The 27,032-nt window shown below is 53.5% G+C and overlaps 1 long non-coding RNA gene across 1 annotated transcript; it reads right to left on the bottom strand.

The window, feature by feature from the left end:
- Positions 1 to 22,173: 22,173 nt before the first annotated feature.
- On the bottom strand, positions 22,174 to 26,750 carry LOC136155139 (uncharacterized). The gene is made up of 4 exons (XR_010660692.1): positions 26,645 to 26,750; positions 25,901 to 25,971; positions 24,007 to 24,144; positions 22,174 to 22,279 (listed from the first exon to the last, which is right to left on the bottom strand). It is a non-coding gene; the product is annotated as an uncharacterized lncRNA (long non-coding RNA).
- Positions 26,751 to 27,032: the final 282 nt, after the last annotated feature.

Raw genomic sequence — 27,032 nt, 5'->3', positions numbered from 1 at the left:
AAACATCATTCTAAATGATGACAAAAATGAAAGCATTTCCTGTAAGATCAGGATCAAGACAGGGCAATGCCCACTTTTGCCACTATTGTTCAACAAGAGAAAGATGTCCAATTTTGCCACTATTATTCAACACAGTTTTGGAAGTATTGGTATGGCAATTATTAAAGAAAAAGAAATAAAAGGAATCAAAATATTAAAAGAAATAAAACCGTCACTGTTTGCAGATGATATGATAATATACATAGAAAATCCTAAAGATGCCACCAAAAACTGCTGCAGCTAATTAATGAAATGGCAAAATGGCAGGGTGCAAAGTTAATGCACAGAAATCTCTGGCATTTTCATACACTAACAACAAAATCAGAATGAGAAATTAAGGATGCAATTTCAATTATCATGACCACAAATAGAATGAAATACCTAGGAATAAAACGCCTAAGAAAACAAAAGACCTGAACTCAGAAAGCTATACAACAGTGATGAAAGAAATCAAAGGTGACACAAATCGATGGAGAGATACACCATTCTTGGACTGGAAGAATCAACATTTTAAAAATGACTCTAATACCCAAAGTAGTCTAAAAGATTTAATGTTGTCTGTCTCAAAACCAACAGGTTAGGGGTCATCAGGTTTTCATTATTATTTGTTTCTAGGTATATTTTGATTTCCTTTCTGAGTTCTTAAGAGAAGTCTTGGTTATATTGTCTTTCAGTCACTCAGTTGTATCTGACTCTTTGCAGCTCCATGGACTGTACCTCGACAGACTTCCCTGTCCTTCACCATCTCCAGGAGCTTGCTCAAGCTCATGTACATTGAGCCATAGATGACAATTAATCACTGTGTCCTCTGTTGTCCCTTTCTCCTCCTGCCTCCTATCTTTCCCAGCATCAAGGTCTTCTCTAATGAGTCAGTCTTCACATCAGGAGACCAAAATATTGGAGTTTCAGCTCAACATCAGTCTATCTAATGAATATTTAGGGTTGATTTCCTTTAGGATTTACTGGTTTGATCTCCTTGCTGTCCAAGGGACTCTCAGGAGTCTTCTCCAACACCACAGTTCAAAAGCATCAATTCTTTGGTGCTCAGCCTTCTTTATGGTCCAACTCTTACATCCATACATGACTACTGGAAAAACAATAGCTTTAACTAGACAGACCTTTGTCAGCAAAGTAATGTCTCTGCTTTTAATATGCTGTTTTTAATTGGTCATAGTTTTGTTTATTTTTTAGGAGCAAGTATCTTTTAATTTCATGGTTGCAGTCACCACCTGCAGTGATTTTAGAGCCCAAGAAAATAAATTCTGTCACTGCTTCCTTTGTTTCCTAACCTATCTGCCATGAAGGATCACTGGACTCAAGGTCGCAAACTTAGGTTTTGAATGTTGAGTTTTTAAGCCAATTTTTTCACTCACCTCTTTCACCTTCATCAAGAGGCTCTTTAGTTCCTTTTCATTTTCTGCCATAGGGGGGAATGTCACCTGCATATCTGAACTTATTGACATTTCTTCTGGTAGTTTTGATTCCAGCTTATGCTTCATCCAGCCTGGCATTTTGCATGATGTTTTCTGTATGAGTTAAAAAGGCAGAGTGACACCTTCACATACTTTTTTCCCAATTTTGGACCAATCTGTTGTTCCATGTAAAATTCTAACTGTTGCTTCTTGACCTGCATACAGGTTTCGCAGTAGGCAGGTGAATTGTCTGGTATTTCCATCTCTTAAAGAATTTTCCAGTTTCTTGTGATCCACACTGTCAAAGACTTAACATAGTCAATGGAGCAGAAGTAGATGTTTTCCTGGAATTCCCTTGCTTTTTCTATGATCCAATACATGTTGGCAATTTGATCTCTGGTTCCTCTGTCTTTCCTTAACCCAGCTCATATATCTGAAGTTCTCTGTTCACATACTCTTGAACACTAGTTTGAAGGATTTTGAGTATTACCTTGTTTACATGTGAAATGAGTGCAATTGTGTGATAGTTCAAACATTCTTTGGCATTGCCTTTCTTTGGGATTGGAATGAAAATTTACCTTTCCCAGTCCTGTGGTCACTGCTGAATTTTCCAAATTGGCTGACATATTGAGTTCAGCACTTTAACAGCATCATCTTTTAGAATTTGAAATAGTTTAGCTGGAATTGCATCACCTCCACTAGCTTTGTTTGTAATGATGCTTCCTAAGGCCCACTTGACTTTGATATCTAGGATATCTGGTTCTAGGTGAGTGATCACACTATCAAAGTTATCCATGTCATTAAGATAATTTTTGCTTAGTTCTTCTGTGTATTCTTGTCACCTCTTCTTAATATCTTCTGCTTCTTTTAGGCCCATACCATTTCTGTCCTTTATTGTGCCCATCATTGATTATTTAGTGGCATATTTTTTAGCCTCCCTGTGTTTGTTTATGTTTTTTTCTCTGTAACTGATCTAATCTCATATCATTGTGGTAGAAAAAGTTGTTCAATAAAACTTCAGTTTTCTTAAATTCACTGAAGTTTGATTTACCCAAGATGTCGTCTACACTGGACAATGATTTGAGTGCACTCTTTGAGTATTCTTCCATTTTTAATGGAAAGTCCTCTCAGTTCAGGTCAGTTAAGTCATTCAGTCATGTCCGACTCTTTGCAACCCCAGGGACTGCACCACACCAGACTGTCTGTGTATCACCAACTCCGGAGATTGCTCCAACTCATGTCCATTGAGCTGGTGATGCCATCCCACCATCCCATCATCTGTCAGGCACCCCATTCCATCCTGCCCCCTTCTATTCCTGCCTTCAGTCTTTCCCAGAATAAGGGTCTCCAAAGAATATTAGGTATTGCTTTCCTTTAGGATTGATTGATTTGCTCTCCTTGAAGTCCAAGGGACTCTCGAGAGTCTTCTCCATTATTTCGGCACTCTCTTTCTAATGCCTTAAACATAACAAGCCCATAGTAGACAGACTGCAATGGGTTTGGGAATGCAGTCTAGAGTCCTTCAGGCCCTTGAGATGGAGAAGTTTACTGGATTATTCAGGAAGGCCCAATGCAGTTACAGGATTCTTAGAAATTGAAGCTTGAGATAGGAATGCCTGTTAGGGTGATGCAACACAAGACTCCTGAAGACTGACTCTGAAGATGGAAGAAGGTGTTGAGCCAAGCAATGAGGACACATCAGAAGCTCAGTGACCTGGACACCAGAGGCCCACCGTCCTGCAATCATCCTCAAGAGTCTCCCCCTTGCCATGTATCAGGCAAATCTCAAACCTCTTGGAGGCCTGACCCCCACAAAGGTCACAGACCCGTTAGGTGAACCCACTCCCAAAAGCAAGATCAGGTGGCAGGAAACACGATCAGGCACAGAAGTTGTCCTGGTGCAAAACAGCAATAGCAAAGCCCTGACTAGAAAGGGGTGCTTCATATTCAACAGGCTGGAACCCAGTCAGTGTACAGGCGAGAACTGTGGGTTTAGGGAGAGCTGACCTGCTCCAGACCCACATGTGTGATATCTCAGGGCCAGAGTGGAATGGGTTGCATATACAGGGTGTTAGTCAGAGATGTGGAGAGACGGTGGTAGTTCCTGGTTCCAGGAGCGATAACACCGCTGATGGCAGCACTCACCACCCCCGGAAAACCCACCTAAAGTCAGGACACGCGGTGACGGCCGTCATCCCCAGTCTACATGCTCGCAGCCGGGATGCAGGTGCGAGGCCACAGCCCCAGGGCCACAGGGAGACGGGGGAGCTGAGCTCTGCTCTCCAGCACTGCTGACTCAGAGGACCTCAGGCTCCGTCCAGGACACAGAGACCCTGGACTCGGGATAGCTGCTCTCAGTGGGGTTTTCAAGGGAACCTGCTTCCTGAGGAGGAGCTTTCCTCTGACCAAGCTGCCCTCACACTCTGCACGCCGTTCACTGTGAAGGTTTACCTCCACGAACCATGCACGTCCTCTCACCACTGTGGTGGGGACTATGTTCCCTGAGCTCCCATCTCACGGCAGGGACACAGAGAGGCAGAAATAAGCACTTGGAGGAGGAGGGAGTCTGTGCAGAGTGACCAGGGCACCTGCCCAGCATGTTGGAGCACTAGGAGCTCCCGGGCGCTGTCTGTCCTCAGTCCTCGGTAGCCTTGGGGTCCGCAGTGTCCACACTCAGGGTGGGGGTCCTGAGGTTCACAAGCTCCTGCAGACACTCAGTTGTGCACACGATCATGCAGGACAGCCCACTGGGCAAGTCAGCCATGCTGGGAAGACGGGCTTCTCAGCAGAAACGTCTACTTTGTCCACAAAATTAACTGCAGGGTTAGTACATATGAACAACACCACCTCCAGAGCAACTCTTGATTTTAAACTGTTCAGATGAAGAAACGGTCTCACCAGCTAAGGGAAATAATAAACCATTTTTGACTTTTGATAAAATTTAAATTGTACTGAGTTTCCTTTGAATTAAATGCAATTATCACATACATTTTCACTCCAATGTTTTAATATCTTGTTCATGAACATAAGCCAGTGCAGAAAAGAACGATAAATGAGAGTTCTGACAACTCTGTAGACCTTGAATCTGCAGTGTATATTTGACAAAAGATGAACCTCCATGCAATTACTCTCTTCCCAAAACCTATGCTTGATATTTGACCACATCTTTTTTCCTGACCAGCCCTTCCACATTCTTTCACTCCTGGACACATAAGACCCCAGATAAGGGGAGGGAAACCCAGAGCGGCTGAGTTCTCCGAGGGCACAGTCAGCACCCCGTTTAACAGGGGGAGCCTCATAGACAGGGGCCTCCCTTCACTACCTTCTGCTTTTTATGCAGAGGCCCCTCCCACATGCAAAGATCCACTCAGGTCACAGGCTGGAAACAAAGCACCAGGTCACTTAAATTCGGGCTCCGCCTCAGGCTTGAAGAGATTTCAGGAGCGGTGCCTCTCATCTGCTCGAAGATGAGCCCACTGTGGACCTTCCTCTTCGTGCTGTCAGCTCCCAGCGGTGAGTGTCTCTGGGTCAGACATGGGCACGTGGGGGAGCTGCATCTGAGCCCGCGAGTCACCGTGCTTCTCTCTGTCCACAGGGGTCCTGTCCCAGGTGCAGCTGCAGGAGTCGGGACCCAGCCTGGTGAAGCCCTCGCAGACCCTCTCCCTCACCTGCGCTGTCTCTGGATTCTCACTCACCAGCTATGCTGTAGGCTGGGTCCGCCAGGCTCCAGGGAAGGCGCTGGAGTGGGTTGGTGCCATAGGTTATAGCGGAAGCACATGCTATAACCCAGCCCTGAAATCCCGGCTCAGCATCACCAGGGACACCTCCAAGAGCCAAGTCTCTCTCTCACTGAGCAGCGTGACACCTGAGGACACGGCCGTCTATTACTGTGCAAGATACACAGTGAGGGGAAGTCAGCGTGAGCCCTGACAAAAACCTCCTGCATGGGCGCCCACGACCACCAGGGGGCGCTCAGGACTGAGTAGAAAACTGAGCCCAGGAGCATGTGCAGAAGAGGCTTTGGGGGCTGGAGGGCCTGGAGGGGATTCTCTTCAGAACCTGTTCTTTACTGCTCCTGCCCAGGAGCTAAACTTGATATTTCATTGCTATGGTTTATGTCACTCTCAAACAACTGTATGTGTATATATATGTTAATTTTTCCTTGAAGTAAGGATAGCTTTATGCAAACACACACACACACGAACACAGAAACATAATAGTCAACAGCTAAATTTTTTCTCCTTCATTTTTCTTCTTTCTAAGGAACTCAGTAAAACACTTGACTGTGACGTTCATTTCATAACTGTTAACTACCTGAAGTCAACACCCCTTTCTGAGCTTCTGTCTGGATCATTCATAAGGGGAAATACAGAGGTCCTCAGGAGGATTTGCCCGTGGGGTCAGCATGGAGCCCACCACCCTCTGTGCTCACTCCCATCACAGTGGCCATCACTGGTGCAGAGTAAAGAAGCAGGAACTGTGCTGGGCTCAGCCCTGAGGAAGACCCACGGACCGAGAGGACGAGGAGCTGAACTGAGATGGGGGAGTGGCAGGGGGCCGTCAGGACGGAGACCCTGGGCTCAGAAGGGGGGACCTGCCCTTGGATCTGGTTCCACCGTCACGCGCAGACGTGGTAAGGGGCGGGGAGGAGGGGAATGGCTCCTCTGAAATTACCTCAGGAACCAGGAATCCCCATAAGATGTTATGTCCCGCCTTCTGCCTAGCACTGGGTCACCAAGGCCGTGACAATCCCCTCACCATGAATCCCAGCCTCTTGGCAGAGCTTTGGAATCTGAGCCTCAGTGTGAGTGCCCCGCTCTGTCCTTCACCCCTGTCTCTCTCTGTGAGTCAAGTCTGTCCAGGCTCCTCTGACTCCTAGTGACATTCGATTTCTCCTACTCACAATTCAAGGACACCCTCAGCTGGTACCTGCTGGTTTCTGCATCAAGAGGTAGTGTGTATGAAAACTGTCATGTCCATCCTTAAAGCAAGGAAATTTCCCACACCAAAACTTTCCCTGGACCTAACAGAGTCCTAACATTGCAGAGGAATCCCCCAGCACAAAACTAGAGAGGTGGGCAATCCACAGTCCAGGTGAGCCCTGCCCATGCATGTGAAGATGCGGGAGGAGCACCTTCAGGGTGATTCCTGCCAGTTGCTGCAGGACCAGCGATACCCGCTGTGAGGATGAGAGATGCAAGGGGCCACACCCCGCGGTCTGAGGGATGTAACTCCAGAAGCGTCCAGGCCCTCAAGGTGAGTGCTCATATTTATCCCTAAGGACACCTGATGGACGAAGGGAAGACCAAACTGGGAAATGCTGACACCTACCCAGAAGGTTGGTCAGACAGACCCTCCGTGGAAGAGCTCTTCCCCCAGCTTCTCCTAGGAGGTGAGCAGAAGTTCTTGTCTACTGCAGACCTGCAGAGGGGCAGATCTCACAGCTAAGAGAAGGGACTGGACCGGTGCACTGCAGGCCGAGAGGAGGTAAGCGGGGATGGGCCAATACTGGAGAGCCTGGAGATGCTCACAGCCCATACCCAGCTCCGCTGAGTCGTGGGTGTTCAACCTCGACACTGCAGGAAGCCCCTACCCACATGTGACCCCCTGGGACCTGGCAGAGCTACGATGTGCAGCCTCTTTGAGGAGGGGAGCTAGTGTGCAGAGACCGCAGGCAAACGACATCCACAAGGCAGGGTGCTGAGGCTCTGGTACCCACGGCTAGAGACCAGGCTCGGAGCACCTCACTGATGGCCTCAGACGTCCTCTCTCTCCTGCCTGATCAACTTGGCCAAAATCCCTCTCCTGCTCTTGGGTATCTGACATGCTCAGGAATATTTATGAAGTTTCCATCAGAGACTCAGAATAGGGGGGAGAAGCGGGTTTGTCACAGGGTCCTGCTGGAGGAGATGTATCTGACTCAGCAGCGGGTCTGTCTCCCCACTGACACCAGGTCCTGAGGTCCTCGGGCAGGTGGTCAGGAGGGACGGTGAGAAGCAGGATGGAGTCTGAGGATGGATGCACCCCGCGGCCGTCCTGGTGAAGAGATGTCCTGCCAGGCGACACGCACATGGCTGACCTAGCTTCTCTGCAGGGTGATATTGTGGCAACCCACTCCAGTGTCCTGCCTGCAGAATCCCATGGACAGAGGAGTCTGGTGGGCTACAGTCCGTGGGGTCCCAAAGGGTCAGACACGACTGAGGTGCCTGAGCATGCTCAACGCCCCCCGTCCCCCGGGTGAGCATTCCCCCAGGGCAGCACCTCCTGAGTCAGCAGACAGGGGCGCTGCCTCATCCCCGTCCGACTTCAGGTGTCTCCTCTCTCGCAGGGGTGGGCACTAGAGACCCTCAGGCGTTTGTGCTGTGAGTTGTCAGGGGCGACTGCACTGGTTTCTGACAAGGGGGCTAGTCTGGCACCTTCTTGTGGGGCCCCTGCAGGGTCCAGGTGCTGCAAGAACAGGGGAACGCAGGAGTGGGACGGTAGGTGGAGTGGGCATCGCGCCCCATGCTTCTGCGTGCAGCTCTCCTGCGACATGATGCTAGCCCCCGGGGGGCTCCAGGAGGCAAAGGGACCCCAAGTCCTCTAGAGCCTCAGGACGCACTGTGAGTGTCAGCTGCATCAGGGCTCCTGCAGCCCCAGGGAGGCGACGTCCAGGTGTTCTCACAACTTTCTTCCTTGGGTCTCTCTCCAGAGTGTGTGCATTGATTGAGGCTATTTCTAGAGATGATTAAAAGACCATGCTGTCTCTAGAAGAATACTCTGACGGTAGACCACAGCCATTTCATACCAGACTAGAAACACTCTAGGATGCCCTGTGAGCCCAGGCAGGGGGGCGCCCAGGATCCCACTGCAGGGCTGCAGCCCAGGAGCACGTGGGGAGGGGGCTGGGGAGACTCAGAGACGGAGTCCTCTCTTCTCACAGAAGACAATACCTAGCAGGACAAGGACTGGTGAAGTTTAATATTGGGTCCTGATGAGAATACACAGCTCAGTGAGGCCATGGGAAGTATGTGTGTATGTGTGTGTGTGTGTGTGTGTGTGTGTGTGTGTGTGAGTGTGCGACTGTGTGTGCTTATGTGTGTGTGAGAGCATGTGAGTGTGTATGTCAAACGTGTGCATGTGCACGTCTGTGTGTGTATGAGTGTGTGAACATGTTTGAGTGCATGTGTGAGTGTGGCTGTGTGTGCATGTTTGTGTGTGTATTTATATGAGTATGTGTATGCCTGTATGTGCATGTGAGTGTGTGTATGTAAGAATGAGTGTGTGTATGTGTGCATCTGAGTGTGTGAATGTGTGTGATTAGGTTTGTGTGTGTATGTGTGAGTGTGAAAGTGTCTGTGTGTGTGCCTGCATGTCTGTGTGACAGGTGAGTGTGTGTATGTATGTGTGTGTGACTGAGTGTGTATATGTGTGCATGTGAGTGTGTTTGAATGTGTGCTTCTGTTTGTGTATGTGTGTGTTTGTAAGTGTGTGTGCCTGCATGTCTGTGTGACAGGTGAGTGTGTGAATACCCAGCGGTGGCAGAGTTTGGGGAACACACTGATTAAGACGTGAAGATGTCTCTGTGACATTAAAGGCTGGTTCACGCTGAGGACTGTGTCCTGTGGGCCTGGTCCCTCACTGCAAGAGCTCTGAGTGCACAGGGGTCAGGGACATGGCAGGGACACACGTCCTCAAACAAGGATGAGGACACGGACACACAAATTCCATCTGAGCGTGGTCATGGGTCATAAGACTACTCCTTCCTAATATTGCCCATGAATTGAGTGTGAAGTTTTCAGCTTCTAGAACATGCAGAGGGCCTGAGGTGTCCTAGGTTAAATTGGGATATTCTGAGCCCTGAGAACATCGCCCACAACAACACTGGCTCTGCGCAGCAATCCTGGGAGCACAGCCCTCACCAGGGATGGGAGCTGGAGAGTCCTCCTCCTGGGGCCTTGGCTCCAGGTCAGGGTCATCCCGGTCTGGGGTGGAGGAATGGACAGGGCCCAGTCAGGGGGGTTCATGCCCTTCTGTCTCTGGCCCACAGGTATGCACACCCAGGTGCAGCTGCTGTGGTCGGGGCTGAGCTGAGGAAGCCTGGGGCATCAGCGAAGGTGTGCTGCACGGCTTCTGGATACACCTTCAGTGACCACGACATGCACTGGTGTGACCAGTCCATCAACACGGGCTTGAGAGGATGGACAGATTGACAGCAAAGATGGTGGACAAAGTATGCACAGAAGATCCAGGGCAGAGTCACGCTGGCTGCAGACACATCCACCAGCACCGCCTACATGGAGCTGAGCAGTCTGAGCTCTGAGGTCTGAGGACATGGCTCTTTATTACTGTCTGAGACACACAGTGTGAACACCCACATCCTGGGGGTGTCAGAAACCCTGAGGGGCAGGGCGGCTGTGCTGGGGCTGATGATGACAGGGCCGATTGGGGCGGGGTCCTGAGAAAGGTGGGTGCAAACATGTGCTCACTGTTTCAGGAGAGTGTTCACTGTCAGAGGAGTGTGCTCACTCTCAGGGAAGTGTGTCCACTGTCATAGGAGTGTGTCACTGTCAGAAGATTGTGTTCACTGTCAAAGAAACAGTGTGTTCACTCTGCGAGGACTGTGTTCCATCAGAGGAGTGTGTTCACTCATGCAGGAGGGTGTTCCCTGCCAGAGGAGTGTGTTCACTGTTACAGGACTGTGTTCCATCAGAAGAGTGTGTTCACTCATGCAGGAGGGTGTTCCCTGTCAGAGGAGTGTCTTTGCTGTTACAGGATTGTGTTCTCTGTCAGAAGAGTGTGTTCCCTGTACAGGAGTGTGTTCACTATTAAGACGTCTGCAGGTGGCTGAGCCTTTTGCCGCCCTGCCCAGGAGTGAACACCCCTTTTGCTCTATGTCATTGCCAGGACCTCATATGCTGTGTTCTGGGTTCCAGCCATTCTAACTGTGCAGTGGTACCTCATGGTCCTTTAAGCATGCAGTCTCTGATGGCTTGGGATGTGGAAGGTCTTTCCAAGTGCTCATGTGTCAGCTGTCCATCTTTGGGGGGAAGTTCAGACTTCACCCATTTTTCACGGGTTGCTTACCTTCTGCTGTTCAGTTATGACTGTCCACGTGCATTCATAGCACAAAGTTCTTACCAAATATGCTATTTATAAAGGTATCTTTCCAGCCTGTGGCTAGCCGTTAGATTCCATTAACAGTGAATTCAGAAAACAAGTATTTTTCATTGTGATCCTCTCCAATTTATGCATTTTCCCCCATGGATCATGCTTTTGGTCTAAAACTTGTTGGTCTAAAGAGTTGTTGGCAAACTTAAGGGCACCCAGAAGTTTTCCAAGTGCAGCCCAACCACACCCTCAACAGATGGGGCTGAAGAGGTGGGAAAATGGGGAACATGGAAGGAACGTGCAATTCTTCTCCATGGGATTTCGGGCTCTTCTCCCCCACAAGCTTTATTTTCTTTAATCATGTATTGAAACCTGTACTTATGGATGTTTATTCTGTACTTGGAATTAAAATAAACACAATGTTTTAATTTTGTTCAAATTGTTCCACTTTTAGCCTGGGGTTGGCTAAACTTTGGGGTTGGTGCCTGCAGCCCTTTGAAATCCTGGGTGGTTTTGTGTTGTCGTGCACATTCCCTATCCAGTGTTGTTTTGCACACTTCCCGTCCCAGCCCTGGAATTAGCCATTTCTCTAAGCAATTCTGCTTTCCTCGGTTGTGAGAAGTTTTCAGAAACCAGGAGTTTAGGGATAGTTGCTCCCATGCAGCTGTGCTGACGATGGCTGCGTGGCTAGCAGAGCTAGGGAATCTGCAACAGTGCCCCGCACCAGGGACATGCTGGTGTCTAGCAGTATTCCTGAATCTAGTCTTCTCTGCCGGTACTAGACTGAACTTTCAAACACAGTGGTGCATCCACCCCTACCCCAAAGCTTCACGGACCCCTCTAGCCTTCCTCCCTGGCATCCGGAACTGCCCACCCAACAGCGAGAGCCTGGTTCCCATCACGTGCCATCTGGTACCTAGTGCTCGGGTCCCAGTGTGCACATGCGGTGTTCTGAGTGGCCAGCACTCTCCGCGTAGACACACGGGGTCATTGTCGAGGCTCAGCCTGGTGAGCACTCCTCCACCCTCAGCCTGACAGACCCCACATGCTGGGAGAGTTCCCAGAGATCCCACCACCTTCAGTATGCTGTTGTAAGCTGTGAAATGTCAGTAGACATTGTTTACAGTCTATATTTCATCCTGAGAATCAGGACCTCCTAAATGATGTTGAACATGTGCGTGTCGGGTTCATCCTTCATGCCAACAAGCTCCGCGATTTTTGACAAGGGCATGATATCGTGGGTCCCCCGTCCCAGGCCATACAGCACAGCTTCACCACCCCTAACCATCACCTCCATCTGTCCAGTGCCCTCCCTTGAACTCCTGCATCCGCTGACAGGTTTATCCTGTGTGTGTGTACGGGTGCTCCTTTGGGTCTGACTCGTTCAGACCCCCTGGGCTGTAGCCCACCGGGCTTCTCTGTCCATGGGATTTTCCAGGCAAGAATATTGGAGCGGGTTGCCATTTCCTCCCTCAGAGGACCTTTTCCACCCAAGGACTGAAGCCGTGTTTCCCACGTCTCTTGTGTCTCCTACCTTAGCAAGCAGATTCTTTACCACTGCACCGCCTGGGAAGCCCTGTCCTGACTATAGTTTTCCCCTTTCCAGAACGGCCTATAAATGAACTCATACCATATGCAGGGCTTTAAGACTGCTTTCTCTCACTTTGCCAAATGCATGTAAGGTTCTTTCACACCAGCCATGGACATTCCAGAAAGGAAATTAGGAAACTGTTCCATTAAAATTGAACCGAGAAGAATTAAATGCCTGGCAATAAACTTAACCAAGGCAAGGAGACACATGTGCCCTGAAAACTACAAAACATAAGACAAAACAAAAACCACGGGAAGAAATGAGACTCCACGCGTGTTCAGCTGTACCTGACTCTTTGAGACCCCCTGGGCTGTAGCCCGCCAGGCGTCTCTGTCCATGGGGTTTTCCAGGCGAGAACACTGGAGCGGGTTGCCATTTCCTCGGGCAGGGCATCTTCCCGACCCAGGGATCTCACTCCTCCCAACAACCCTGAGTCAGCCTGTGCTTCACGGAGCCCTCCCCTCCTGCGTCTCCTGCACTGACAGGCGGGTTCCTTGCCGCGCGCACCTCCAGTGCACAGACGCCTGAGTTCACAGATGGAGCAGCTTTCTCACACTGAAGGAGAGCGAGGCTTCTCCGAGTCAGTGACACGGCCAGTGAGCAGCAGGCAGCCGCTGAGAGGGCTGATGGGAGCCTGCAGGGCCCGGAGGGAGGAGGGGGCTGCTCGACTGTTTGCTGTCAAATGGTCAGTTTCATGGCACATGAAGTTTCCATCCACTGAACAGAGCAGATTCCTAGAGGACCCTTCAGGGTTCGATCGCTCTTTCTTCTACTCTTCCCCTGCGTGTGTGGCCCACAGGCGGCCCGCTCTTTCTCTGGGAAAGGACGCCGTGCGTGCCTCCTGTCTCAGCAGTCATGGGTGAAGCTACTCCAGCGTTCGTGTGCACTGTGTGGACGCGCCGCAGGCCATCAGGAAGACGCCGAGAAGCATGCTTGCCGATCTCAGGATAAAGCTGCTGATATTGCTCAGTCGCTGAGTCAGCTCCGTGAACTGCAGCAGGCCAGGCCACTTGTCCTCCACTACCTCTTGGAGTTTGCTCAAACTCAGGTCCGCTGAGTTGGCGATGCTATCTAACCACCTCATTCTCTGCCGCCCCTTTCTCCTTGTGGCCTCAATCTTTCTCAGGATCTGGGTCTTTTCCAATGAGTCAGCTCTTCACATCAGGTGGCTAAAGTAGCGGAGCTTCAGCTTCATTCCTTCCAATGAATATCCAGGGTTGATTTCCTTTAGGATTGACTGCTTTGATCTCCCTGCTGTTCAAGGGACTCTCAAGAGTCTTCTCCAGCAGCACAGTTCAAAAGCATCAACTCTTTGCTGCTCAGCCTTCTTTATGGAAAATGGCAACCCACTCCAGGGTCCTTGCCACGAGAACCTCACAAATAGCATGAAAAGGGTAAAACCATGCTACCTTTCATCGAAACTGCCACACCGCCTGCCGAGGTGACTGGTCAACCTTCTTTCCACCAACAATGACGAGCTTTTCCATTGTCTTCCTCACTGGTCAGCAGTGGGCATCGCAAGACTGGTGGGTTTTAGCCATTCTAACAGTATGACTAAACAGTGGCCCTGGGGGGAGGACAGCTCTTAGGGAGGGTCTGGATTGTCTCCGGTCCTGAAGCTCTCAGACATGTCCCCTCCATACCTGTGGGGACGGACCCTCACTCTCCTGAAAGTCCACTGCACTGTGACCTTCACAGAAGGGGAGTGGTCCCACAGAGAGCACAGGTCTTGCTACAAGCACGGGGTTCCAGACCCCCGCCCCGCCCCAGAAGCTCTGTCTGACGCACACCAGAGTGGGCCGAGAGGCCCTCCCCACCCCAAGGGCCCCTCCTCGCTGCTCACAGGTCCTTCTGTCTCCTCAAAAGCAGCCTGGGTGGTGGGACGACGGAGGGAGGACGAAGCCCCTCTGCCTCCTGAAATGCGGTCTGGGGCAGCATGCAAGTGTCTCTGCTCCCATGTGTGCTGTCCTGTGGGAGCCGGAGGGGCCAGCTCCCGGTGGGTGTGTGAGACACGCCCGATGGACCCCCATTTCCTCCAGGGAAAGGGGGGTGGCGGAAAGGTCAGTGGGTGGTGGAACCCCATGGCCTACCCCGGCCGGTAGAGGCGGTGGCCGCAGGAGTCCTGGCACAATGTCCGCCTCTTGGAAAAGTCACATTACACACTCCCCCAGTCCATCAGGCAGCTGGCAGGATGCTTTGCAAGTGCCCCATGGCCCTGCCTCGATGGGCCAGGCCAGGATCCCCACGAGGTCACCCTGGCACCCGTGCACTGCCCACACTGCATCTGCTCCTGACGATGCCTCACTCACAGCATCTCTGCTCAGGGGGCAGGCGATCGGGGGCAAGCCCTCTGGGCTAGCACTTCGATCCTTGGAGGTCACGAGCACCCTCTCGATCACCCCCTCTGGGGAGGGGGACCAGCTGCCTTTTACAGGATCACTGCAGCCAAAGAAAGGTTCTACAGGACTAGTCCCCCCAACCCGAACTCACCCCAGCAACCCCATCTTCTGCGTAATGATAGCTTCTGTAACCACATGTGCAGGGAACGCAGTAGCTGGTTATGCCCCAAGTAGCCACATGCGTGTGCTCCACGTGCTCTCCATACTAAACCTGAGGTCCCCACCCTTTCTGTGGGGCCCACACTGGCAGAGGGAAGGGGACCCTGTGTATGGTAACTGCATGTCTAGCCGAGGGGCTGCCATGCTGTGGGCCCCTTCAGAAATCCCATGTATCCCTGGCCTCTGCTGGCTCTCCTGCCACCTGTGGGTGTGTGATGTTTGCCTCCTTCTAAGGTTATGCCTGTCTCCTCCCCAGCCCACACTCAGGAGGCTGAAATGACCTCTGGAGACCCATGGAGCCAACTGGGCTGCTAAACACAGCCAGAATGGATACCCATCCTTTTCACACCCAATGTGAAAGCTGCCTGTATGCCTGGTGGAGAGTATAGGCCAGCAGGTGTCCTCCCACGCTCTGAAGAAGTCAGGGTGTAGGTACAGAAGGGTGGAAACGGTGACCGGGTACATCACATCTAAGCTGAGTGAAGGCTCTGAGACTCCTGTCTTCTGATGTTGTCTCTGGGGCTGATCCTCATCACGGAGGACCCCCCAGATAGGCAAGATTAAGAAACTGAACAGTAGGATCTGGGTCTTATCCTGCACGTGGCGGCGGATCATCCGGATTTGGGAAGATGGAGAAACTGTGGACAGCAGGAGCCAGGCTCCACGGCGTCGGCAGCCTCTTCCCCGTTGCCAACTCGTCTCCAGTTGCACGTCTCAGGGCCTCGGATACCGCAGGGCTGCCAAAGCACCTGCCCAGTTATCACCGCAGAACTTCCCAGGAGCACGCAGGCTGCCAGCCCTCGCACAACCCACATCCTGTGTTCCTGCAACCAAACCCACCAGGCCCGGAAACCAGAGACGGACCTTCCCGTGGGCAGGGAGAGCTGACAGCCTCCCTGGCACGCGCCTCCGCCGCAACAGCCGCTGCTGCACAGGCCTGAAGGCAGACGCAGTGCGCCGTCCTCTGCAGGATCCAGCAGGTGAAAGCAAACACCTTTCCCGCCTGCAGGAAGTACTCCTCTGACCGTTTCTGCAAACGGTGAGGAGGACGTGAAGGAGTCTGTAACTCCCCCAGGATGACAGCAGGCACGGACACTGAATGCAGAGCCAAGAGGAAGAGGGCAGGCTGCGGAGCAGCAGGGCCCAGAGACATCCCGGAGCCCAAGCTCCTTCCGCTCGGCTCGCCTCACGCAGGCCGATCCACCCAGGGCCGGGAGTCGAGTCACGAGTCACAGCCTCACTGGCAGAGCCAGCGGACAGAGCAGAGGGCCAACGAGGGTCCTCCTGAGCCGTCTGGCCTGGGGTTTGACTCTAGTTCCTCGTACGGTGCAGGGACCGGGAGGTGAGGAGGTAGAGTGCTACAGACCACAGCCTGCCGCAGACACTCCCTGCTTCCCGCCGGATTCTGCATGGAGGGCTCCGGTTCTCATCCCCTGCAGCCATGCCCAGTGGGGCTTGCCCAAGGGTTTCCTGTGAGCTGACACTCGGGCAAGGGGGCAGGGTTCAGGAGACAGCCACTCCGTACACCATGGGCCACCTCCCTGTAGCGAGCAGCTTGCAGTCAAGGCAACAGAACACAGCCGTGAAAGGGAAGGAACCAGATTCGACTTGTACTCTCCCAAGACAAGAAGGCAAAAAGCCAAACGGCCCAACAAGCAAAATGCAGCAGAGAGCACCCTCTGTTGATACAGAGTTCTCATATTACAGATGAAAGCGAAATCTTGCTTTTGATTCTGCCCTGTGAGTGCGTTTCTGTCCTCTGTGGATGGCTACAAATTTGTGTAAAAATGCCTGAAATATTTCCTTGCTCCTCTTGGGTACCAGCAGGCCCCCTGGGTCCACAGAGGCACAGGCGAAAACCATCCCCTCTCGGGAAAGAGCCGCACAGAAGGACAAGAAGGGAACCCGGGAGCTCGCAGTCAGGCCTGGCTTCTGGTCTCACCAGCCGGGGTCAGCAAGAATCACAGAGAGCGTCCCAGAGGAGAGTGGGGAGTCTGCTCTTCAGGGGGCCTAAACGAAGCTTCCAAGGGACAACCAAGGGGAACACACGGTTTGCAAGTGACCTACCAGCTAACCAGAATGAGACACATGCAATTATGAACTTTTAAGACATTTTCAGCACCTATGAATGTGACGTGAGCAGTGTCTGGTTCCAATCGCCAAAGTAGAAGGAAGTGGTGCTCTGCGGGAGGAAGAGAGGACTGCGCGGGAGGGGGCCTGGCAGCCCCCGCGGGCAGAGCGGGGTCGTGAGCCGCGGCGCAGGTTACCTCGGGCGAGCAGACCGCTGGAAGAAGGGCTGGACGTGCGGAGTGGAGACAGGCCTCCGCTCCCCTGCCCTGCCCCTCCCATGTCACCCTCGTGGACGCGGCCCTCCGCCCGCCCCTGCTCAGCCCCGCTGGCCTGATGACCAGGCTCACCCAGGGCCTCGCCCGCTGACTGTGACGCAGTCTCTGCAGATGACCCGCCCGGGCTGGGCGCTGGCAGGCGCCCTTTGTTCTCCCTCAGCGTCTCCTCGGATGGCAGCGGCCTCAGCTCGCGGCTCAGACCTGGCTCCTCTGCGGGGCCTCCCCGTCTCTGTCCTCACTGCCCGACACCCCTGAGCAGCGCCCCCATGCTGGCCGAGGGCCGGGTCACCCTGAGGGCAGCCCTCTGGCTGATCGGGCTCTGGGCAGTGCTGGCCGCTGTCCGGTGCTCTCGGGACCGCCCCTCGTGGCGCTACATCTCCACGGAGCTGGTGATTCCCAGGAAGGAGCCGCACCAAGGCAAGGGGGCCCAGGTGCTGGGCTGGCTCTCCTACAGCCTGCGTTTTGGGGGACAGAGGCACGTGATCCGCATGCGGCGCAAGAGGCTCTTTTGGCCTGGGTACCTGATGATGACTCAGGATGACCAAGGAGTCCTGCAGACGGACCGCCCCTTCGTCCCTGAAGACTGTTACTACTTTGGCTACCTGGAGGAGACCCCTTTCTCCATGGTCACCATGAACACGTGCTACGGGGGCCTCCAGGGTTATATGAAGTTGGATGACCTTACCTACGAAATCAGCCCCCTCAAGCATTCTCGAAAGTTTGAGCACGCTGTTTCTCAGATGGTGGCAGACACCAATGCAATGGGACCGATGCACAGACCGGGGTATGAGGAGGAAAGGGACCCTCTGCTCTCTCCAGCTAACACCACTGCAGGCCCCCGATTGTCTAGTAAGCTGTATATGTTTCATGTAGCACTTATGCAAGGATTATTTCAGTCTACTAATGCATTTTACCAAACCTTAAACAATGTGTCAACAACTCTTCAGTACATGGTGGATGTGGGTAATATCATTGATGCAGTTTATCGTGGTCTTGAGATAAGGTTTTATATTAGCGTCGTACACATTTATGATGTTAGGGACCCAGTCAGCACTGCATCGCTCAGATCTGGGAGTTCATATTTCCAGTTTTATACAAGAAGCATATTTCCTGTTTTTAGACCACATACATCCATAGTCTTTAATACAGTTGAACCACCTGATGGTGCCTATATTCCACCCCTATATGGTTTCTGCTACTCAAATAATTTGTTGCCAATTGCTACTTCGGGGAAACATATCCTAAGGGTGGGACTCTATCTATGCTTTCTAATTGGCAGAAATATTGGTCTGTTTTATGACGGCAATACCTGTGTTTGCCAGAGAAGGACCACCTGCATTATGAATGGCTACCAGTCACTGACAGATGCTTTCAGTAACTGCTCCTACATGCATTTACAACATGTAGTTACTCGTGATCTAAGCTCTTGTATGTATCACCATGAGCCGGTATATTACAATATATCGATGACACACGAACGTTGTGGAAACGGAGAAGTGGAAAATGGGGAGCAATGCGACTGTGGCTCCTTCAAGGAGTGCTATAACAACCCATGCTGCAACAGCTTCTGTTCCTGGACTGCTAAAAGTAAATGTGATGCAGAAGCATGCTGCACAAACTGCACATATTCCGAGCCCGGGAGGCTCTGCAGACCCATCCGGAGTATATGTGACCTTCCTGAGTACTGCCATGGGGTAAGCAAGACCTGCCCGAGAGATGTTTTCATGCAAGATGGAACCCCATGTGGTGAAGAGGGCTACTGCTTTAATGGAAGTTGCACTGACCGCAGTGTGCATTGCAAAGAAATCTTTGGTAGAGGGGCTTTGAATGCTCCAGATGAATGCTATAGTATAAACAAAAAAGCCAACCGATTTGGACACTGTAGGACAAGAGGTATTTCCTCTTTCTTCTTCGTAGCTTGTGAGGAGAGGGATAAGCTTTGTGGAAGGCTGCAGTGCACCAACGTCACTTCTCTCCCTCGGCTGCAGGAACACGTTGCATTTCATCAATCTCTTGTGTCAGGGTTCTTGTGTTTTGGTCTGGACCTACACCGTGGGCAAGGAGCCATTGATGTTGGCCGAGTGAGAGAGGGTACCCCCTGTGGTGACGGAGCGTACTGTTTAAACACCTTTTGCAACAGTTCTGTGAGTAAAATAGAGTATACGTGTCTCCCTCAGAAATGCAGCTTCAGAGGCGTCTGCAACAGTGAAGACCACTGCCATTGTCACGTTGGCTGGGCGCCCCCGCTTTGCAAAACCGCGGGTAAGGGAGGGAGTGCAGACAGCGGACCCCCTCCAACTCGATTTCGATCACTATCATATGACAAAACAATTATAGTCTATCAGAGACTGGTGTTCGCTCGCCTGTATGCCTTGACAGCTGCGCTGCTCTTTGGTGTGGCCACAAATGTAAAAACTATCCAGACCACCAAAATTAAGGAAGAAACCGTACAACCTGTGTAAACCAGCGTCCTGACCCCTGCAGAGCTGCAGGGAGGTAGGAGGAACTCCTGAGAAGCGATCAGAGACAGACAGCAAAGCTGAAGTCTGCGGCAGGCAGGGGTGGGGCCGGTACCAGGAGGGTCAGCCTTCTCACACCAGGTCTCTTCGAGAGGCCGCTGACCAGCACTCTGAAATAAATCTTGAAAACCAAACATAGGTGTCCTCTAGTATTTTGTATTCCTAAGAGCCCAAACTGAGCCTGAGACTGGTCAGGAGAGAGCTGAGACAGCTACTGGGTCTTGACCCAAAGTTGCTGGTCCCAGTGTTAACAGCCCCTTAGGGGCAGCTTTATTTGGGTTTTCTCCAAATCAGTGCTCTTGAACACTGAGGTTTTCCTCATCTCCTAGGTGCCTTCTCTTTTGCCATACTCAAACTGGATTCAGGGTGGTCGAGGACTACTCCCAGTCGAGGACTATTCACGTGGGGTGGGGGGCGAATGGAGTGGTCTGCCACACGTGGCAGCCCCACTGTCCTCTGGGAGCTGGGCAGGGTGGGTGCCTTCCACGTCCAGCCTCAGGACAGAGCAGACTCCCAGACAGACATGTCTCACCCTTGGGTGACCTCTGGCTGTTTCTGAGCTGAACGCCATGCACGTGTGTGCAAGAGTGAGTGTGCTCAAGTGCTGGGTGTGTCTGGCCCCTGTGAGTACACCCCCGGGAGACCAGCCTGGTGCCCAAGGCCTCCAGGCTTTGCAGACTCAGGGCTAGAATCTAGATAGGCTCTCCTCTTTTTCCACAGTTATCCGGTAAAGGCTTTAAAATCCTCAAACTCAAACTGGGTTCTAAAACTCAGCGATGGAAGGTTCTGGAAACACTCTCCTGGCCCCACAATGGCTCCAGGAAGTGGGGGCCCAGGAACCACCAGGTCTGCTTGGGAGATGCACCGCCAGCACTCATGTGTGAAGACCCTCCCAACCAGCCCAGGGTCCTCCCACCCCCCACCAACTCCTGCTTGCAGAGCCCAGTGCAGGTGGAAGAAGAGCCCTACCCTGTCCAGGGGCAGGACTGTCCCCCACCCCTCCTGATCACGGCTGGCAGAGAGCCTGGGTTTAGGTGCTTTCAACACCAGGGCACCTGCTCAGAACGATGACAAAGCCTCCTTTCGCCCACCTGCTCCCTCCCGTACCTGAGGAAGCAAGTGAACCAGAGACAGCACCACATGGTGAAAGGCCGCTTTTCCACCCAAGCCCTTGAAAGACAAGGTTCTTTTCTGTCCAGCCGGTTCTTCCCCCAAGTAGGAGAAGAAGCTGGAGAAAGTGGGCTGCTGTGGATTAGCCATTGCAAAGTCCCTCTGAGCAAAGTCAGAGGCTTCGGGTTCATCCAGGGCTTTGGGAGGAGGGAGAGGATGCAGAGGCAGTATTGTCATGGTTCTTGACCTGAAGCAGCCCAATGGAAAACACTTATTTGGTATTAGTCGATTCTGAAACTGAAAGTAGAAGTAGCATCTAAAATAGAGGATATCTTCCCCTGTCTCTGGGGAAGAACCAAAGAACCTGGACCAAGCAGCAAGTATCAAAGAGTGGGACTGATGACAGTGACTGGTGAGTGAGCCCCAGGAACCCTGGACCGGCTGGGAGGGGCTCGTCGGTGGAAGGTGGGGCCCAATGGAGAGGAGAAGCTCCCTAGGCCTCCCACCACCCACAAGAGCCACACCTCCCTGACCGGCCCTGCCTCAGTACCTCCATGTTGGAGAAGACTCTGGAGAGTTTCTAGGGCTGCAAGGAGATCCAACCAGTCCATGCTAAAAGAAATCAGTCCTGAATATTCATTGGAGGACTGATGCTGAAGTTGAAGATGCAATATTTTGACAAACTGATGTGAAGAACTGACTTCTTGGAAAAGACCCTGATTCTGGGAAAGATTGAAGGCGGGAGGAGAAAAGGACGACAGAGGATGAAATGGTTGGATGGCATCACGACTCAATGGACATGAGTTTGAGCAAGCTTCGGGAGACAGTGATGGACAGGGAGGCCTGGAGTGCTGCAGTCCATGGGGTTGCAAAGTGGGACATGACTGAGAGACTGAACTGACTGAACTGAGGCCTCCCGCCACTCCCCAGAGCCACACCTTCCTGCCACCTGCTCTCAGCTGTCCTTGCTCATAGACACCAGCTGGCACACCTACAGGGGGCAGCACTGCAGTCCCTGTGGCCCGAGGGCTGCTAGCAGCCTCAAAAGGAAAACCCACCTGCATGGAGCCCCCAGGACAGGCTGACTCACCCAGCCCAGGCTGAGCGGGTAGGCATGGACACTGCTGAGGGCCTCAGCGAGCAGCCACAGATGCCCAGACAGCTGCAGACCCACGAGGGCACATGCCGGGGGCGCTTGGCTCCAGGGGCCCTGCTGGCCACCTGGGGCTCCAGAGGTGACCTACAGGGGACGAGGGGAGATGCCCTCTGCCTGGGGCCCCGTGTGGTGCCCAGAGGAACCCCAGGGCAGTGGCCAGGCTCCTCTTGTCCTCAAAGGCGCACTATCAGCCTCAGAACACAGGCTGGCGAGTCCTCATTCCAGACCCAGCAGAGCGCGCGTCGTCCACTCTGCCTGAGCTCACCGCGGACCTGCCCTGGACTCCCTGCCCCTGCGCCATCCACCCCAGACCCACAGCCCTCCCCCAGCCCAGAACCAACCCTGCCCACACACCCTAGTGCTGTCTTCTCTTCACAGCCTCCGTTCTTGCATGGAGATCTGGCGCCACCAGCAGCTGGCAGGCAACGGCGTGCTGGGTCCTTTGCTGCCGTGGCCAGCCTGTGGAGAAATTAGTCATCACAGTCATCACGGGTCCCCTGGGGATTCATGGTGAGGACCCAGAAAGCGGCATGTGGGCACTGGGCATGGTGCCCAGACCACAGCAAGCACTCAGTCCGCCAGGCTCTGCAACAGCTCCTGCCACTCCGCTCCTGCAACCCGAGGCGCCTCCCTCCCTCTGCGGCAGCTGACACACCTGCCCCCACCCACAGCACCCCCAGAGCACCGTGTCTGTGGAGCCAGAGCCTAGCCGTGGCATTCGCTCCAGCGGCTCTGCCCCTCGGGCAGGGCACGACACACCCTCCAGCTGGAGGCTGCCTCCCCAGGGGGCCGTGCTCGCAGGCAGCCCGGCCATCCAGCCGTGTTTGCAGCATTGCTCCCTGTCTCTGCCCCAGTCCAGGGGCGCTCCCTGCCCCGCACCACCCGCTCCCCCGCAGGCTCTGCTCCTCTGCCCTGGACACAGTGCGGGCTGGGAGGCCCGAGCAGGTCAGAGCACAAGGGTTAGCAGAGTTGGCCGACAAAGTCAGCGCCGTCACCCAGAATGCTGCTTTTCCAGCAACAAAACTGACTGAGGAAGAGGTAGGAATCTAATTAGAAGGCTAATCCTCAAGAAAGCACTGAGGTTACCGAGTTTGCAATCACCTGCACAGGCGAATCTGGGCCCCGGTGGATTTGGGACAAGCTTTCAGACGTCTGCAAAACCGTTCACGCCCACGTGTAGGAATCCTGCCCTGATGCCCCATGGCCGTGTGTGGGTTCCTGCCCTGATGCCCCCAAAAGGAGCTCAGGCTGGATGACGAGTCAGCAAACAGCCAGACGTCATCACTGAAAATCTTATTCTCGTTTGTTGTGGTTTAGGCGCTAAGTTGGCTCCAACTTTTCACAGCCTCGTGGACTGTATAGCCCATCAGGTTCCTCTGGCCATGGGGCTTCCCAGGCAAGAAAAATGGAGTCTGTTGCCATTTCCTTCTCTAGGGGAGCTTCCTGACCCAAGAACAAACCAACATCTCCTGCATTGGCAGGAGACTCCTTTACCAGTGAGCCACCAGGGAAGTCCAGATGAAAGTCTAGGAAGCCAAATTCTGTCCAGTTCACTGCACAGACACAAACCAGACACTCAGACCTCTGTACAGCTCACCCAGTGATCTCGCCCACGGGAGGCAAAGACTCGCTCTATTAAGCCACTGCAAGCCCATGTGGACACCAAGGGGGCACCCTCTCCTGTCCACACCTGAAGTGACCCTGAAAGCTGATGAGATGGCGTTTATATTTAAGACAGGACAGCCTCTGCAGAAAGTGCCCATGGGAGCCATTACACCTAAGTCTCCCTCGCAGTCCTGCAACTTAGCCGCCAGCCACCGCATAGGTCAGCCTGGGGAGCTCAAGATAGACTGGCGTCCCTACCTGCCAGGTTCCTGTGAGGACACCAAGGGGGCACCCTCTCCTGTCCACACCTGAAGTGACCCTGAAACTGATGAGATGGCTTTAACGTTTAGGGCAGGACAGGCCCTCAGGGTAGTGTGCTCCCTTCCCGTGCTGGGCCTTCCTGGTACCTGTGGTTCTGTGGTCAGGCCAGCTGGTGCTCCTCAGATGTCGGAGGGCCTACCCCAAGGAAAAGGGCATGTTGTCCTCCTTTCAGCACCGGCCATGTAACTTCCTAAAGATCAGCAGTCTTTCCCAGCTGTGGAGGGGTCTCAGCAAACCTCTACCCACTTTGTACGACTTACCTGGCTGGGCACCCTTGTTGACCTTTCTGTAAAATAACCTCGCGTCTTTCCGATGGACGATCCTTTGTCTCAAAAATGTGCATGACTGTGCCTTCAGCTCTTGGTAGGCTGAGTGACTTCTGAGACTCCACTTCCCTTCTGGGAATAGAATCCTCAGTTTGGCTTGGATAAAATCTCCCTTTTTCTTCTTACCTTTGAGAAATGGAATACTTCCTGCCATATCAGTAAACAAGGATGCCACACTCATCCGAGATGCCAGCCCTCCAAAGGTGGATTTCTGAGCCCTGAGGGTGCCCAGGGAGGGGAACAATACCTGCCGTCCAGCAGCCCTCGAGGGACAGCCACTCCCCAAGGTGAGCCCTGAGGAAACTCAGGATGTGAAAACGCAGGTCACCAGCCCAGACAGCTGAGGTGCTTATGAAATGTATGCTTTCAGGGAGCCCAGACTCTTGCATCTTCCCACACACAGAAAAGCACTAAATTGGTGAACTTGGGTTATCTGGCTTTCTTTAATTAGCAATACCCTTTTGACATTCAAACTACCTTACCTTTGTTGCAAAATCTATATTGCCTGGGTCCCCCACCGCCCTCCACCACAGACATGAGGCCCCGGCTCCCTGGCAGTCTCACAGCATGCCTAACACAGCCCCAGCATGCCGCCTCCCGGGCCGGCCCATCTCCTTCCCATCCCAGGGCCTTAGTGTGCAGGGCTGCACCTCGTCCGCTGATGCCCTGGCTCACCATGGCCCTGCCCACGGATGCCCAGCTGCTTTCCAGCACGGAGCCCCCAGGCTGCCCCGTAGGAAGGCAGAGGCCCTGCTCCTCCCCATCCTGGTGGCTGCTCCATGAGCACAGATGCTGGGAGGGCCTGGCTCCTAACAGGGCCCCTCCAGCCCCGAGGATGTAGGTAGGCATGGCCCCCACAACAGTGCCAGAGACCCTGGTGTTAGATGCCTCCACCACGTTTCCATTGCTCTGCACACCCAGGGGAGCTGTTGCTGTCCTGGTGAAGAGGAAAAATTCCTGCTCCTTCTGCCTCTGTAACTCAGCCTGCTCCTTGCAAAGTCTGGATCACGTAAGTCATGTAGTCTCAGAAAGTGGGGACTTGCAATACTAGGAACTGGAGCTTATCTCACTCAGCCTTGTCCTGCTCTTTGCAACTGCCCAGCCCCTGCTTATTCATGTCTGTCCAGGTCAGGCATCCCTCTCCCCTTCTTAACTGCTGTTCCCACGTGCAGAAAACCCCTTAGTTTAAACCAGTGTATTAGCAGCTAGTGTTGCCCACAACAGCCTGTCTATATAAACCCTGTAAACCCTTTGTTCAGGGCTCAGAGCTTGGAGTGTTAACTCTTCTGGACATGCCGGCATAATAAACCTGAGTTCTCCAACTCTCCGAGTGTGGTGCTTGACTTCTCGAGTACTGGTTTCTGCAACACTAGTGACAATTTTGACCGGAAGTGCTAGAGGGTCAGCCTCACCAGCCCTCAGCCCCCCAAGCCCCTCAGCTGCCTGACTCGAGACACGGAGCCCAGCGAGGACAGAGTCCTGACCCAGTCCCTGCTCCCTGTGGCTGGTAGACACAGCAGCCTCGTCACACACACGTGGCCACACTACCTGGTCCCTCTTAAACCAGAGTCCCGGGCACCCTGCTCCGGCCTCCCCTGTGACACCGCTGTCAGCTCTGTGCAGGGGTGCACTCAGCCCTCCCCTGCTGTTACAGTGCCTGAATAAAGCTGTTTCCACCACGTCCGTGGGAAAGGCCCCTGGACAGCAACCGTGTGAACAGCTAACCTGGACAGTGAGCATGGAGCCCAGGGCCACGAGCCCCTCACAGGCTGGCCCTCAGGTCAAGCCCAGCTGGGGCTGGAAGGAGGCAGGCCAGGCCCTGACTCACCTGGACGTCCAGTCTCCTTGGCCAGCAGGTGCCCCTGGCAGGCTCCATGAAGGTCCGTAGAAGGACGTGCACTGGAGCCAGGGAACAGGGTAGGGAAGGTTGATCACCAGAGACTTCCCAAACAACCACAGAAACACCCGCGTCATGCCCGGGGCGGGCCATCCACACCCAGTGCTGGGAGGGGGGAGCACTCCCCACAGCCATAGACAGGAGCCGTTTGCGCATCCAGGCGGCCGTCCCCAGGTGCCAAGTGGCTGACACATGTGCCACGGGTGAGCCCAGCCACCATCAGCAACTTCCAGCAGATGTGAGCTGAGGGCCAGGGGTGGTAGCTAGCCCTCACTGGTCAGGCCCAGGACAGGGAAACTCTGAGAGGGGCCCAGAGGGCAGCAAGGACACAACCAGAACCCCCGAGGTGGGCGGACTGCCCATGGGAGCCATGGGCGGATCTCAGCAGACCCCAGGCCCAGAGAGGGCTGCCTCTTCACCCAGGGGCAGATTTCAGTGGACCTCAGGCCCAGAGAGGGCTGCCTCTTCACCCATGGGTGGATCTCAGTGGACCCCAGGCCCAGAGAGGGGGTACCAACCCCCAAGCCACGCAGACTGCCCGTGTCACCCATTGGCCGATCTCAGCAGACCCCAGGCCCAGAGTGCGGTGCCTCTTCACCCATGGGCAGATGTCAGCAGAGCCCAGGCCCAGAGCAGGGTTACCTCTTCACCCATGGAATTTTGAGTCAGACTCACCCTGCATCCTGCTCACTTTGGGGTTCAAAGCAAAAACCCACTGGAAACACAGTGTCCCCAACTCAGATACAGGTGGAGCCCACGAGCACGGCCCCAGACACACAGCCACTGGGGACAGAGGATTTTGAGAGTGTGCGTGTCACTGTGAGAATACTGTGATGAAGGTTATGACTACACCCACAGTGACTCAGGCCCTGACATAAAGCCCGACCCACACGCAGGTGTGGAGCTGGGTGGTGCGTCCCCAGGGGCACTGGGCTCCCAACCAGGGTGCCTCCCCCATGTACTGAGGACAGTGAACCAGAAGGGATGCGTGGGCATGGGCCCTGGGCTTGGCCCACAGCCAAGGGACAGAGAAGGGCCTGGGGCTCCGGGCCACCTCCCGAGA

The sequence above is a fragment of the Muntiacus reevesi genome (assembly GCF_963930625.1).
Source record: "Muntiacus reevesi chromosome 15 unlocalized genomic scaffold, mMunRee1.1 SUPER_15_unloc_1, whole genome shotgun sequence".
Taxonomy (NCBI): domain Eukaryota; kingdom Metazoa; phylum Chordata; class Mammalia; order Artiodactyla; family Cervidae; genus Muntiacus; species Muntiacus reevesi.
This window is presented reverse-complemented; position numbering and strand designations above follow the sequence as displayed.